Source organism: Trichechus manatus, unplaced genomic scaffold (genome assembly GCF_000243295.1).
Source record: "Trichechus manatus latirostris isolate Lorelei unplaced genomic scaffold, TriManLat1.0 scaffold00137, whole genome shotgun sequence".
NCBI lineage: Eukaryota > Metazoa > Chordata > Mammalia > Sirenia > Trichechidae > Trichechus > Trichechus manatus.
The window spans coordinates 5,115,590-5,130,959 of NW_004444073.1; the positions used below are offsets into that span (position 1 = coordinate 5,115,590).

The 15,370-nt window shown below is 38.9% G+C and overlaps 1 protein-coding gene across 5 annotated transcripts in view; it reads right to left on the reverse strand.

Moving 5' to 3' along the window:
• Positions 1 to 15,370, reverse strand: part of BBS9 (Bardet-Biedl syndrome 9) — a 518,471-nt gene that overhangs the window by 305,039 nt on the left and 198,062 nt on the right. The window lies entirely within an intron of this gene.

Consider the following 15,370-nt stretch of genomic DNA (forward strand, 5'->3'; position numbering starts at 1 on the left):
ATAGCAGTGGAAATTATCTGATACTGTGCCAGAAGATAAGACCCTTAGGTTGGAAGGCACTCAAAATATGACTGGGGAAGAGATGCCTCCTCAAAGTAGAGTTGACCTTAATGACACTGATGGAGTCAAGCTTTTGGGACCATCATTTGTTGACATGGCATGACTTAAAATGAGAAGAAACAGCTGCAAACAACCATTAATAATTGGAACATGGAATGTACGAAGCATGAATCTAGGAAAATTGCAAATCATCAAAAGTGAAATGGAACCTATAAAGATTGATATCCTACACATTACTGAGCTGAAATGGACTGGTATTGGTCATTTTGAATTGGACAATAATATGGTCTACTGTGCCAGGAATGACAAATTGAAAAGAAATGGCGTTGCATTCATCATCAAAAAGAATATTTCAAGATCTATCCTGAAGTACAACGGGTGCGGGTCAGGGCGAAAAAAAAAAAAAAGATTTTTACCAACTTCTGCAGTCTGAAATTGATTAAACATGAAATCAAGATGCATTGATAATTACTGGTGATTGGAATGCGAAAGTTGGAAACAAAGAAGGATCGGTAGTTGGAAAATATAGCCTTGGTGACTGAAACAACGCTGGAGATCACATGATAGAATTTTGCAAGACCAACAGCTTCTTCATTGCAAATATCTTTTTTCAACAACATAAATGGCAATTATGCACGTGGACCTCACCAGATGGAATACACAGGAATCAAATTGACTATATCAGTGGAAAGAGACAACAGAGAAGCTCAATATCATCAGTCAGATCAAGGCCAGGGGCCAACTGTGGAACAGACCATCAACTGCTACTATGCAAGTTCAAGTTGAAGCTGAAGAAAATTAAAACAAGTCCATGAGAGTCAAAATACGACCTTGAGTATATCCCACCTGAATTTACAGACCATCTCAGGAACAGATTTGATGCGCTTAACACTAACGACCCAAGACAAGACAAGTTGTAGAATGACATCAAGGACATCATACATGAAGAAAGCAAGCAGCATTAAAAAGACAGGAAAGAAAGAAAAGACCAAAATGGATGTCAGAAGAGAATTTGAAACTTGCTCTTGAAAGTACAGTAGCTAAAGGGAATGGAAGAAATGATGTGGTAAAAGAGCTGAACAGAAAATCTGAAAGGGCAGATTGAGAAGACAAAGTATTATAATGAAATGTGCAAAGACCTGGAGTTAGAAAACCAAAAAGGAAGAACTTGTTCGGCATTTCTCAAGCTGAAAGAACTGAAGAAAAAAATCAAGCCTCGAGCTGCAATACTGAAAGATTCTACGAGGAAAATACTGAAGATGCAGGAAGCATCGGAAGAAGACGGAAGGAATACACAGAGTTATCGTACCAAAAAGAATTGGTCGACGTTGAACCATTTCAGGAGGTAGCATATGATCAAGAACCAGTGGTATCAAAGGAAGAAGTCCAAGCTGCACTGAAGGCAGTGGCAAAAAATAAGGCTCCAGAAATTGATGGAATACCAATTGAGATGTTTCAACAAATGGATGCAGCACTCGTCTATGCCAAAAAATTTGGAAGACAGCTGCCTGGCCAACCAGCTGGAAGAGATCCATATTTGTGCCCATTCCAAAGAAAGGTGATTCAACAGAATGCAGAAATTATCGAGCAATGTCATTAATATCATACACATAAAATTTTACTGAAGATAATTCAAAAGCAGTTGCAGCAACACATTGACAGAGAACTGCCAGAAACTCAAGCAGGGTTCAGAAGATGATGTGGAATGAGGGATATCATTGCTGATGTCAGATGGATCTTGGCCGAAAGCAGGGAATACCAGAAAGATGTTTACCTGTGTTCTATTGACTATGCAAAGGCATTTGACTTTGTCAATCATAACAAACTATAGATAACATTGTGAAGAATGTGAATTCTAGAACACTTAATTGTGCTCGTGAGGAACCTGTACATAGGCCAAGAGGTAGACCTGAGAACAAAACAAGGGATACTGCATGGTTTAAAATCAGGAAAGATGTGTGCCTGTATTGTAGCCTCTCACCATATTTATTCAATCTGTACGCTGAGCAGATAATCCGAGAAGCTGGACTATGAGAAGAAGAAAGCAACATCAGGATTGGAGGAAGACTCATTAACGACCTGCAATATACAGATGACACAACCTTGCTGGCTGAAAGTGAAGAGGACTTGAAACACTTACTGATGAAGATCAAAGAATACAGCCTTCAGTATGGATTGCACCTCAATATAAAGAAAACAAAAATCTTCACAACTGGACCAAAAAGCAACATCATGATAAATGGAGAAAAGATTGAAGCTGTCAAGGATTTTATTTTACTTGGATCCACAATCAACGCACTTGGAAGCAGCAGTCAAGAAATCAAATGACATATTGCATCGGGCAAATCTGCTGCAAAAGACCTCTATAAAGTGTTAAAAAAATAAATACTTCACTTTGAAGACCAAGATGTGCTTGACCCAAGCCATGGTATTTTCATTCACCTCATATGCATGTGAAAACTAGACAATGAATAAGGAAGACCTAAGAATTGATGCCTTTGAATTATGGCGTTGGCAAAGAATATTGACTATACCCTGGGCTGCCAGAAGAACAAACAAATCTGTCTTGGAAGAAGTACAGCCAGAATGTTCCTTAGAAGCAAGGCAACACTTCATCTCACGTATTTTGGACATGTTATCAGGAGGGACCTGTCCCTAGAGAAGGACATCATGCTTGGTAAAGTAGAGGGTCAGCGAAAAATAGGAAGACCCTGAACAAAATGGATTGACACAGTGGCTGCAACAATCGGCTCAAGCATAATGATTGTGAGGATGAAGCAGCATCGGGTAGTGTTTTGTTCTGTTGTAACATACTGTCACTATGAGTCGGAACCAACTTGATGTCACTTAACAACAGCAACATACCATTTCATCCTCATTCAAACTACATGTGGCAGATTCACAATAAACATGAGAACAACTCTTATAGAACTGCAATGGATGAAGAGATGAAGCTGGGCTGATGACTGGATGAAGACCGGGATTAAGGCCAGGAGGAAGCATAGGACAATCCAAGGAATGGAATGGCAAAGAAGGTTAGTGGGGAAGTCCTGGAAGGCCCTGAGGAAAACTGTGCCTCCTGCTCTTTCCTCTTCCTTTCCCTGCCTCTACTATTGGTACTCACGTTAGCTTCTTCCACACACACTCCTTCTCAAGTAGCCCTCTTGCTTGTTCTCGTTCTCTTCACTCAATAGATAGAAGTATTCCATCTTCCCACTAAGTAGCTCCTTCTCCATCACTTTTTTCATCCTGATTATCTCTTTTCTTTCCCACCCTCCCATTCTTCCTTCTCACTTAAGGCTCCCTTGTCTCTATTTTACTCTAGAACGTTGCTATAATATATAAATTATAGAAAATTTTAGCATGCCATTTTAAAAAACAAAATTGTAAGTTTTTCTAAACTGGCTATGAAAAGTAATTGAAATGAACACTGTATTTGCTTCCTCCCAAGAAAAAAATTCAAGTAATTATTTTGAGTTGATACACGATAGATTTGTTTGTTTGGTTTTTGGCTGGCTGGTTTTCTAGTGGCCTTTGATTTAAAAAAAAAGAAAAAAAAAGGTTTGTTCTCTGTTCTAAAGGTTAAATATTAATCAAAAATGCTAGAAAAGACAATAGGAAAAAATGGTACTATTTATCTGAAGAAGAGAAGGGGAGATGAGCTATCTAACAGAAGTTTAGGCCTTATGCAGGATGAAGAAGAATTTTTAAAACTCCCCAACTCTGAGTCTTGGCAAGTGATCAGCTTGTTAATCTTAATGCTCAACTGATTTCAGAGTAGAGAATATACTACTCAATCCTTCCCATAAAGTGGCCACTACCATCCACTTCACCACTTATCTTAACCAAAACATTTCCTCTACAGGGCTTAGGCACAGTCAGTGCCATGTAATCCTGTGGTGTGATTTCAGACAAATAAAAACTAGATTAGGATCACTGATCCAACAGCTAAAGTACAAGACTAGGAGTCTGAGACTGGAGTTCTAGCTCTGACTCTGCCCTTTCACAGCTGAGTCAACTTGGAAAACTCTTCCAAAATGTTCTTTACCTCTAAAATGAGAAGGTAGGACAAGATAACCCTCAAAGGTCCTTAACTTTTATGGATTAGTTCTGTCAGAAAATAAATACTCCTAAAGCAATATTATTTTCATAAAATAAAGTATGAAAAGCAACCCCATAGTACCTCTGGTCTTGACCCTTTCTTTGTAGGCAAACGAAGCCACCTAGTGGCCATGAAAATCCTAACTTGCAGTTCTGACGAGCCCATTTTCAGAGAACAAACCATTCCTACTGAGCTTTAAGGGTAGTCTGTAGTCAGTTCCCCATTCCCCATTCTACCCAAACCCACTAAGGTCTGGGAACCCAGTGAGTCCTCAGGAAACTCTAGGATGCTAAAAGGGAGCTATCTGGCTGGTTTCTCAAAAAATGTGGGAGTCATCCACAATCTTGTTTGTGGAAAGTGAAGAGGGCTTGAAGCACTTACTGAAGATCAAAGACTGCAGCCTTCAGTGTGGATGGCACCTCATCTCAACCATCTCATCTCTACTCTTTCAGTGCTACACATTATAAAAAGCCTAGCATAACCCAATAAAAATATCCCTCACCATCCAAATGTTTTGGTCTTTGAGTTAGGATAGCTTTTTACTGAATCCATTTCATGCTTCTGTTTTAGACAGGAAACAGTATAACTTAGATACAATGAATTTATCTAAAAATTTATCTAAATCTATTAAGTTTCTGAGTTCAGACAGGAAGACTTTGGACAGTGGGGGATAAATGTATTTCTTAAGACTCAAAAAAAAAAAAGTCACAGGTGCTTTAGGTGTCCAACCAGTAAGGGAGGAACCAGGATCTTCCCCCGCTGAAAGAAATTGCCAAATGTCATCAGAATATCTTGACGGTTAAAGTAATTGCAAAACTTAAACAATTTATTTTTTTCTTATCAATGTTATCAGAGCCACTGTATATAATTTACATCGTAACAGAAAGTTAGACTGTATATGAATTCATTTAACATTACATTTTTTTATTTCACTGGAGCACAAAGACTACCTCTAAAAACTCTAGGATAAATGAGTGAAATTTCTGTCCAAAACACATGTATGGGACTGAGACTTTGACATTAATGAAAAGAACAAATCAAATATATATATATATCTATATATACACACATATATATACACACATATATATACAAATCAAATATATATACATATATATATATAACTCCTAAACAAATTTAACTTAAACTCAATCTAAGCATGAAGAGGAAAAATAATATACAATTGATGAGGATTTTTAAAAAATCTTTCTCTTAAAGAATAATTTTACTTACAATACTGTCCACGTGGGCAAAGGTATAAGGTTCTGTGAATGATAAAATTTTTGCTGGAAGGAGCCAACAATTAAAACTGGCATTGTGCAGCCTATTGCTCCCATCTTTAAAGTATAGTTAACATTGCCAAAAGTAAAGTCTCTGGGTCATTACTGGGTCCTTGAAATACATCAGCTAATCCAGAGCACAAAAATAATGTACTTTATGAAGAATCAAGGTCAAAGATGTAATATTCTTCCACCAGACTGAGTCCAGTACAGCTAGATGGTACCCAGCTACCACCACTCATTGCTCTGACTGGGATCACAATAGAGGGTCCTGGACAGAGCTGGAAAACGATGTAGAACAGAATTCTAACTCACAAAAAAAGACCAGATTTACTGGCCTGACAGACTGGAGAAACCCCGAGTATGGCCCCCGGACACCCTTTTAGCCCAGTGGTGAAGCCCCTCCCAAAATTCACCGTTCAGCTGGGGATTCAACAGCCTCATAAAACAAAACAGGACTAATGAAGCACAGCAGTCCAGGGACAAGGACTAGAAAGCCGGAGGGGACAGGAAAGTTGGTGATAGGGAACCCAAGGTTGAGAAGGGACAGTGTTGACATGGCATGGGGTTGTTAACCATTGTCATAGGGCAATATGTGTACTAACTATTTAATGAGAAACGATTTGTTCTGCAAACCTTCATCTAAGGTAAAAAAAAAAAAAAGAATTATCTATGTGAGATCAAATTGACAACAGCAACTCAAATGGTTTGATGGGAAGCCTAGGCGACAGTGAGTTGAAGATAATGGTGATGGAGTAATTTGGAAAAGGATAGTGAGAATGGCAGCACAACTGGAAGAATGTAATCGATGTCACTGAATTGTACTTGTAGAAACTTTCAAAATTCTGTAACTTTGGCTATGTATATTTTCACACAAAAAAAGCTCCTCAAGGTCAAGAAGGGAGAGTGTTGACATGGTATGGGGTTGTTAACCAATGTCATAAAACAATATGTGCACTGACTGTTTAACAAGAAACTATTATTCTGTAAACCTTCATCTAAAGTACAATAAGAAAAATTTTTTTAAAAATGGGATAGGTGGAGGTATGGAACAAGTAAGAATGCCAAAATACCGATAATTGTTGAAGCCGAGGGCTGAGTACATGGGAGTTCATTATACTATCCACTTAGTTTATTTACATTTGAAATTTTTCATATTAAAAAAATTGGAGGCATTCTTTATCACCACTGTTATTCAACATTGTGCTGGAGGTCCTAGCCAGAGCAGTTAGGCTAGAAAAAAGAAATAAAGCACATCCAAATAGGTAGGGAAGAAGTCATAGTATCTCTATTTGCAGATGATATTATCTTATATACAGAAAACCCCAAAGAATCCACAAGAAAACTACTGGAACTAATAGAAGATTTCAGCAAAGTATCAGGATACAAGATAAACATACAAAAATCAATTGGATTCCTTTACACCAACAAAGAGAACCTTGAAGAGGAAGACACCAAATCAATAACATTTACAATAGCCCCCAAGAAGATAAAATACTTAGGAATCAATCTAACCAGAGAAGTAAAAGACCTATACAATGAAAATTACAGGACACTACTGCAAGAAACCAAAAGAGACCTACGTAAGTGGAAAAATGTACCTTGCGCATGGATAGGAAGACTCAACATTGTGAAAATGTCAATTCTACCCAAAGCCATCTACAGATACAATGCAATCCCAATCCAAATTCCAATGGCATTTTTTAATGAGATGGAGACACAAATCATCAACTTTATATGGAAAGGGAAGAGGCCCCGGATAAGTAAAGCATTACTGAAGAAGAAGAACAAAGTGGGAGGCCTCACACTACCTGATTTTAGAACCAATTACACCACCACGGTAGTCAAAACAGCCTGGTACTGGTACAACAACAGATACATAGACCAATGGAACAGAATTGAGAATCCAGACATAAATTCATCCACCCAGGAGCAGCTGATATTTGACAAAGGCCCAAAGTCCATTAATTGGGGAAAAGACAGTCTCTAACAAATGGTGCTGGCATAACTGGATATCTATCTGCAAAAAACTGAAACAAGACCCATACCTCATACTATGCACAAAAACTAACTCAAAATGGATCAAAGACCTAGGTATAAAATCTAAAATGATAAAGATCATGGAAGAAAAAACAGGCACAATGCTAGGAGTCCTAATACATGGCATAAACAGAATACAAACCATAAGGAACAATGGACAAACACCAGAAGAGAAACTAGATAACTGGGAGCTCCTAAAAATCAAACACTTATGCTCATCAAAAGACTTCACCAAAAGAGTAAAAAGATAACCTACAGACTGGGAAAAAAATTTTGGCTACAAAAAATCAATCAGCATTTAATCTCTAAAATCTATAAGATACTGCAAAATCTCAACAACAAAAAGACACATAATCCAATCAAAAAAAATGGGCAAAGGATATGAACAGGCACTTCATCAAAGAAGACATTCAGGTGGCTAACAAACACATGAGGAAATGCTCACAATCATTAGCCGTTAGAGAAATGCAAATCAAAACCACAATGAGATGCCATCTCACCCCAACAAGACTGGCATTAATCGTAAAAACACAAAATAATAAATGGTGGAGAGGTTGTGGAGAGACTGGAACACTTACACACTGTTGGTGGGAATGTAAAATGGCACAACCACTTCGGAAATCGTTTGGCACTTCCTTAAAAAGCTAGAAATAGAAGTACCATACGACCCAGCAATCCCACTCCTTGCAATATATCCTAGAGAAATAAGAGCCGTCATACCAATAGATATATGCACACCCATGTTCACTGCAGCACTGCTCACGATGGCAAAAAGATGGAAACAACCTAGGTGCCCATCAATGGACAAATGGATAAACAAGTTATAGTATATTCACACAATGGAATACTATGCAATGATAAAGAACAATGATGAATCTGTGAAACATAATATGGAGGAATCTGGAAGGCATTAGGCTGAGTGAATTTAGTCAGTCGCAAAAGGACAAATATTGTATGAGATCACTATCATAAGAACTCAAGAAAAGGTTTAAACACAGAAGAAAACATTCTTTGATGGTTACAAGTGTGGCGAGGGAGGGGGAGGGTTATTTACTAGCTAGATAGTAGACAAGAATTATCTTGGGTGAAGGGAAGGACAACACACACTACAGGGAAGGTCAGCACAACTGGACTAAATCAAAAGCTAAGAAATTTCCTGAATACAACTAAACACTTCAAGGGACAGAGTAGCAGGGGCGGGGGTCTGGGGACCATGGTTTCAGGGGTCATCTAAGTCAACTGGCATAACAAAGTTTATTAAGAAAATGTTCTGCATCCCACTTTGGGGAGTGGTGTCTGGGGTCTGAAAAGCTAGTGAGCAGCCATCTAAAATGCTTCAATTGATCCCAACCCACCTGGAGCAAAGGAGAATGAAGAATACCAAAGACACAAGGAAAATATTAGCCAAAGAGACAGAAAGGGCCACGTAAACCAGAGACTCCATCAGCCTGAGACCAGAAGGACTAGATGGTGCCTGGCTACCACCAATGCCCGCCCTGACAGGGAACACAACAGAGAGTTCCTGACAGAGCAGGAGAAAAGTGGAGTGCAGAACTCAAATTCTAGTAAAAAGACCAGACTTAATGGTTTAACTGAGACTGGAGGGATCCCAGAAGACATGGCCCCCGGACTCTCTGTTGGTCCAGACCTTAAACCATTCCCAAGGCCAACTCTTCAGACAAAGATTAGACTGGACTATGGGACATAAAGTGATATTCATGAGAAGTGTGCTTCTTAGCTCAAGTAGATACATGAGACTAAATGGGCGGCTCCTGTCCAGAGGTGAGATGAGAAGGGAGGGAGGGTCAGGAGCTGGTTGAATGGACACAGGAAATCCGAGGTGGAAAGGAGGAATGTGCTATCACAGTCTAGGGAAAGCAACTGGGGTCACATAGCAATGTGTATATAAATTTTTGTATGAGAAACTGACTTGAATCGTAAACTTTCACTTAAAGCACAATACAAAGAAAAAGAAAAAAAATGGGGGCATTAAAAAACCAACAACAAATAAAATTCAAATGTATATACACACATATGTATAAAATGACCTAGCAGAATTTAACCAGGAATGCTTAAAAAGGCTTTACATCACGAACACACTACTTACACGTATGATGTATAAACTCTACCCTGACATGACCTGGAACATGCCTAACTTATTTTTCTCTTTTTTTTAATTTTTGATTGTTCATTAGGTGAAAGTTTACAGAGAAAATTAGTTTCCCATCCAACAGTTGGTATATAAGGTGTTCCATGAAATTGGTTTCATTCCCCACAATGTGTCAGCACTCTCCCCATTTCCAACCTATGTTCCCTGTTTCCTTTCGTCCTGATTTCCTACCCCTTCCTGCCTTCTCATCTTTGCTTTTGGGCAAATGTTGCCCTTTTGATCTCGTATAATTGATTGTTCTAAGGAGCAAATTCCTCTCATATGTTATTGTTTGTTTTATGGGCCTGTCTAGTATGGTTTGGCTGAAAGGTGGTCTCCAGGAATGGCTTCAGTTCCAGTTTAGAAGGGTGTCATAGGGCCATAGTCTCGGGGGTTCCTCCAGTCTCTGTCAGACCAGTAAGTCTGGTCTTCTTTGTGAATTTGATTTTGTATTCTACAATTTTTCTCCCACTCTGTCCAGGACCCTCTGTTGTGATCTTAATCAGAGTAGTTGGTAGTAGTAGCCAGGCACTGTCTAGTTCTTCTGGTCTTGGGGTTGTGTAGGCTGTCGTTCATGTGGTCCACTAGTCCTTTGGATTAAATGCTCCCTTGAGTCTTTGGTTTATCTTTACTCTCCTTTGCTCTAGATGGTAAGAGACCAATAGTTGTATCTTATACAGCCACTCACAAGCTTTTAAGACCCTAGACACTACTCATCAAAGCAAGATGCAGAACTTAGTCTTTAATGAACTCTGTTGTGCCAATTGACATAGATGTCCCTCAAGTCTACGGTAGGTCCACCTTCAAGCCTATGAACTTCGTCCCACAAGGGGTTTGGTTATGTCTAAGAAGTTGCCCTGACTGTGACCTTGTGTGCTCTATTGTTTACATTAATTTATCAGCAGCACCTACAGTTAGGTATGTAGAAATATCTACCACCAAAACTGTATCTGCAGTTGGTACTTAACTTTTTAGCTCTATATTTATGCCACAAATGTTCTCTCCCCTGCCACCCATGTTCAGCCCTCTTCCCCACCCTGCCCACCTCTCTATCAATGTGGTAGACTGGAAATATGAGCACAATTTTCTCCCTCCATGTATCCACCCATCTCATCAAGGAGTGAAGTCTATTTCTCCACCCCTTGAATCTGGGCTGGTTTTGCAACTTGCTGTGGCCAATATAATGTGGCAGAAACAAGGTTATTCTGGCTCCAAGCCTAGGCCTCAAGAGACTTTGCACAGTTTCACCTTCTCCTGGAACCTTATATAACCAAACCCAGTCTCGTTTGTTGGACAATAGAGACACTTGGTCCAGTCCCCCTTATCACCTTAGCCAATAGCCAGACATGTTCCAGTAGAAGAACCAATTGTTAACCAGAAGCTGACCACACACCCATGAACAAGCCCAGTCAAGAGCAGAAGAATCATCCAGCTAAGTCCAGTCCCAAAAGATAACCCACATAATCATGACTTACAAACAGCTGTTGTTTTAAGCTACTGAAGTTTTGGAATAGTTTCTTATACAGGAAAGCTAACTGACACAATCAACCTTGAAATACCTACTTCTCTTTAAAAATTTATCTTTCCCAAAGCCAATCTTCACATAAAATATATCACCCTACCTCTATGACCCTACTATACCCATGCTATGGATTCAATTGTGTCCCCAAAAGGATATCTTGAAGTCCTAACCTTGTACCTCTGAATGTGACCCTGTTTGAAAATAACAGTTTTTCTTTTTTTATGTTAATGAGGCCTTACAGGAATAGGGTGGATCCTAAACTTAATCACTTCTGAGTGTGTGTCATAAGGGGCAGAAGAGGGAGACAGACACAGACACACACAGGTGAAGACAAAAGTGAGGATCCATTTACAAGCCTAGGAATGCCAAGAAACACCCAAAGCTTCCAGAAGCTGAAAAAGACAAGGAATAATCTTCTCCTAGAGCAGACAGAGCATATAGCCCTGAAGATGCCCTGAATTCAAACTCCTAGCCTCCAAAACTCTGAGACAATACATTCCTGCTCTTTAAAGCCAGCTGCTTGTGGTAATTTTGTTATGGCAGCACTAGGTAATTAAACGAACCCACTAAACAATATTTCTATAATGTTGTTGTTGTTGTTGGGTGCCATAGAGTCGATTCTGACTCACAGCAACCCCATGTGACAGAGTAGAACTGTCCCATAGGGTTTTCTTCATTATAACGTTTACAGAAGTAGATTATCACGTCTTTTTCCCACAGAACCACTGCATGGGTTCAAACTGCCAACCTCTCAGTTAGCAGCTGAGCTTTTAACCCTTGTGCACCAGAGCACCTATAAAATGTTATTGCATTTATTTTTTTTTGCATGTTCATCACCTTTAACCACGTGTAAATTCCTTCAGGGCAGGAATTATGTGAACTAAATTTATATCCTTCAAATATCCTTCAATGCCAGACACAGTGACTTTATCTACATGAAATTTTCCAAAAGACTTGACTCTGGGTTCATCTTTATAATGTTTCTTTATAAAAAAAATACATAAACACTACAACATTCCACATACCAATCAATAATTATAGACTAAGTAAATGTAGAATTCTTTAATTGCCCATAATAGTCCAAATGAAATCCTTGACATCTATATAGAGTATAACATTTTATTTACAGTTATCTAGTACCCTTTCTTATTCCTTCCAATGATCAAATAATATGACAATGCCAAAGGTAGGAAGATAGAATATGCAGGTGGTAGCTCTAATCTGGAACTGAGTCTTGAATGTATAAATGCCAAGAAAGCTGGTGTGAAAGTATATCCTCTCCCAAGGGAAAAAAGAAAGTTGCTTTTTCTAAAGCGGAAGTTCAAGGTAATGAATCTTTTCATAAAGAAAACTAGATATTTGAGTCTTTCTCTGATGCCTGAAAGAAGACATGATTCTGGGCCAGAATTTTTCCTTACTGGAATTAAGTGAGGCATCAAGCAAACCAGAGAACAATGAATTGAGGAGTTAGTTTTGCAAATTTTTTAAAATAGCCATGCCTTGGTCCTCTCCTGCATGATCATCTCTCTGGCAAGGTTTCATATCAATACAGCACACAGTGAATATAAAAAACCGGGAGCCAGGAAGAATCAAGTCTAGAATCTAAGTTTCCTGCTTCCTACTGAGGTGTTTTCTGTCCACCATTCCATATTGCCTTCCCAAGAATGGAAAATTCAAAGCTATTTTTTAAAAGTGAAATTTGAGGTTTGTCTAAATGGGCTTCCAGTTATTATTGATATCCACTATTACCCTCAATAATCAAGAGCTGGATTATTTGATGGGAGAGATGTGGCAATTAGAAAGTCCAAAAAAGGAGAAGTAAAATGGGGAGCCAAGGCCAGCTTCCAAAGATATCAAAGTAGCAAGAACTCTGCAACAAGCAGTTGTCGCGACAAATTACAGAAATTACAGAGGTTTTAGCAGGAAGACTGAACAAAACACCTTTTGTAGCAAAGAAATTCTACACATGAAGAAATCAGGGTTTAGCTTGTTCTTTTAAAGCTAACTCTTGCTAGAAAGTCAACACAAGACTACTAAATCTGACTAGTTATGTTCACAGACTAAACAAATAAATTATTAACCAGAAAAAAAGAATGATATAACTTTTAGAAGTTCCTATTTTGCACTCAGGAAGCAAAATACATTTATAAGGATCTGGCTCAACTATAATGTCTCTCACTATTTAAAAAAATACTTACTTAGCACCTACTACATTCGGAGTAGGGCATCCCAGCAAAGTGATCTCCAAGCGGTGCATGTGTGCATGTATGCACCTGTGTGTGTGCGCACGCACATGCGTACACACACACCCCCCACCCCACATTCAGAGAAGGGCAAGAACCATTCATTCAACAAATATCTACTGATTACTGATGATGTGCCAGGAAGTGAGGCTATCAGTGAAGAAATCACACAAAAATCTCTGCCCTCAAGAAGCTCACATTCTACTGAGGAGAGAAAAACAATGAAGAAAATAAATAAACATATCATACATTCAAAGGTGACAAATGATATGGAGAAAAATCAAGCAGGTAAATTATGATTCAAACTAGACCTCTAAGGAAAAGTATGACTTGCATAGATATTAAAGCTGGGAGGACAATCCAGAAAAGTAGAACAGCATGGGCATAAGCATTAAGAGAGATGTGTTTCTATCAGCCAGAAAAACCTATTTCTCCCAAGAGGATTCAAATAGGGAAGTGGCTGGTGATAAAAACTAAAGGTATATAAGGACTTTGAAAATCAGGCTAAGAGTTACAGACTTCACCCCACAAACAATGGAAGACCACTGAAAGATCCCAATGAAGGAAGAACAATATATTTTCTCAGTCCTCCTCAACATCTATGTGGTACTGACAGTGTAGATCATGGCCCTCTCATTCGCTCATTTAATGAGCATTCACTGTGCAGCTATATGATATGGTGTTAAATAGAATATTTTTAAAGTAACACTATATTAAATGTCATAAAGGCCGCAGAGGTGTGGACCATCTCCAGCCACCAAGGAAGACAGATATCTGTTATCTGATTCTAGATAACACAAGACATTATGCGCCAAGTAACATAATGGATGAACAAAGTTCAGGAGTATCATAGAAGAGGGCATTATAAAAAATATTCTGACACCTGGAGCAACAGAGGAAGGAGAGTCAGAAATAGGAGGAGGAAAGGGAACATGTGACTTACCGCTTCCATGAACAACTGATTCCCTTGCCATGAGACCAGAAGAAATGGATGGTGCCTGGCTACCATTACTGAACGTTTTGATCAACAAACTTACAGAAGAATCTTGATCAAGAGGAAGGAAAATGAGGAACAGAATCTCAAATTCTCATGGAATCCAGACTTTCTGGAGCCATAAGAGGCAGGATGAGCCCCCAAAACTATTGCCCTGAAGTAGTCTTTAAAACTTGTTTTAAAACAAAACTATCCCCTAAAGTCTTCTTTAAACTAAACAATAGGTTAGCTTAATTAGTAAGGAATCTTTGCCTTGAGAATTGTGCTTTTTTAATGAACGATCTATATGGGATAAAACTGACAACATCAACTTGAAAGGTCAGATGGTAAACTTAGGGGCAGTGAGTTTATGTTAAAGGGGAAGGAACAACTCAGAAAAGGAAGGTGAGAATGGTTGCACAACTTGAAGAATATAATCAATGTCACTGAATTGTACATGTAGAAATTACTGAATTGGTGTTATATTTTGCTGTATATTTCAACAGCAATAAAAAACGGCAGCGGTGACAGGGAACACAACAGAAAGTCCCTGATGGAGCAGGAGAAAAGCAGGGTGCTGAAGTCAAATTCTAGTAAAAAGACCAGACTTAATGGTCTGAGACTGAAGGAACCCCCGAGAGCATGGCCTCCAGACTCTCTGTCAACCCAGAAGTAAAGCCATTCCCGAGGCCAACTCTTCAGACAAAGATTAGACTGGACTATGGGACATAAAATGATACTCGCAAAGAGTGTGCTTCTTAGCTCAAGTAGATACATGAGACTAAATGGGCAGCTCCTGTCGGGAGGTGAGATGAGAAGGCAGAGAGGGTCAGGAACTGGCTGAATGGACACGGGAAATCAGGGGTGGAAAGGAGGAGTGTGTTGTCACAGTATACAGAGAGCAACTCAGGTCACATAACAATGTATGTATAAATTTTTGTATGAGAGACTAATTTGAATTGTAAACTTTCACTGAAAAGTACAACAGTAAAATAAAAAAT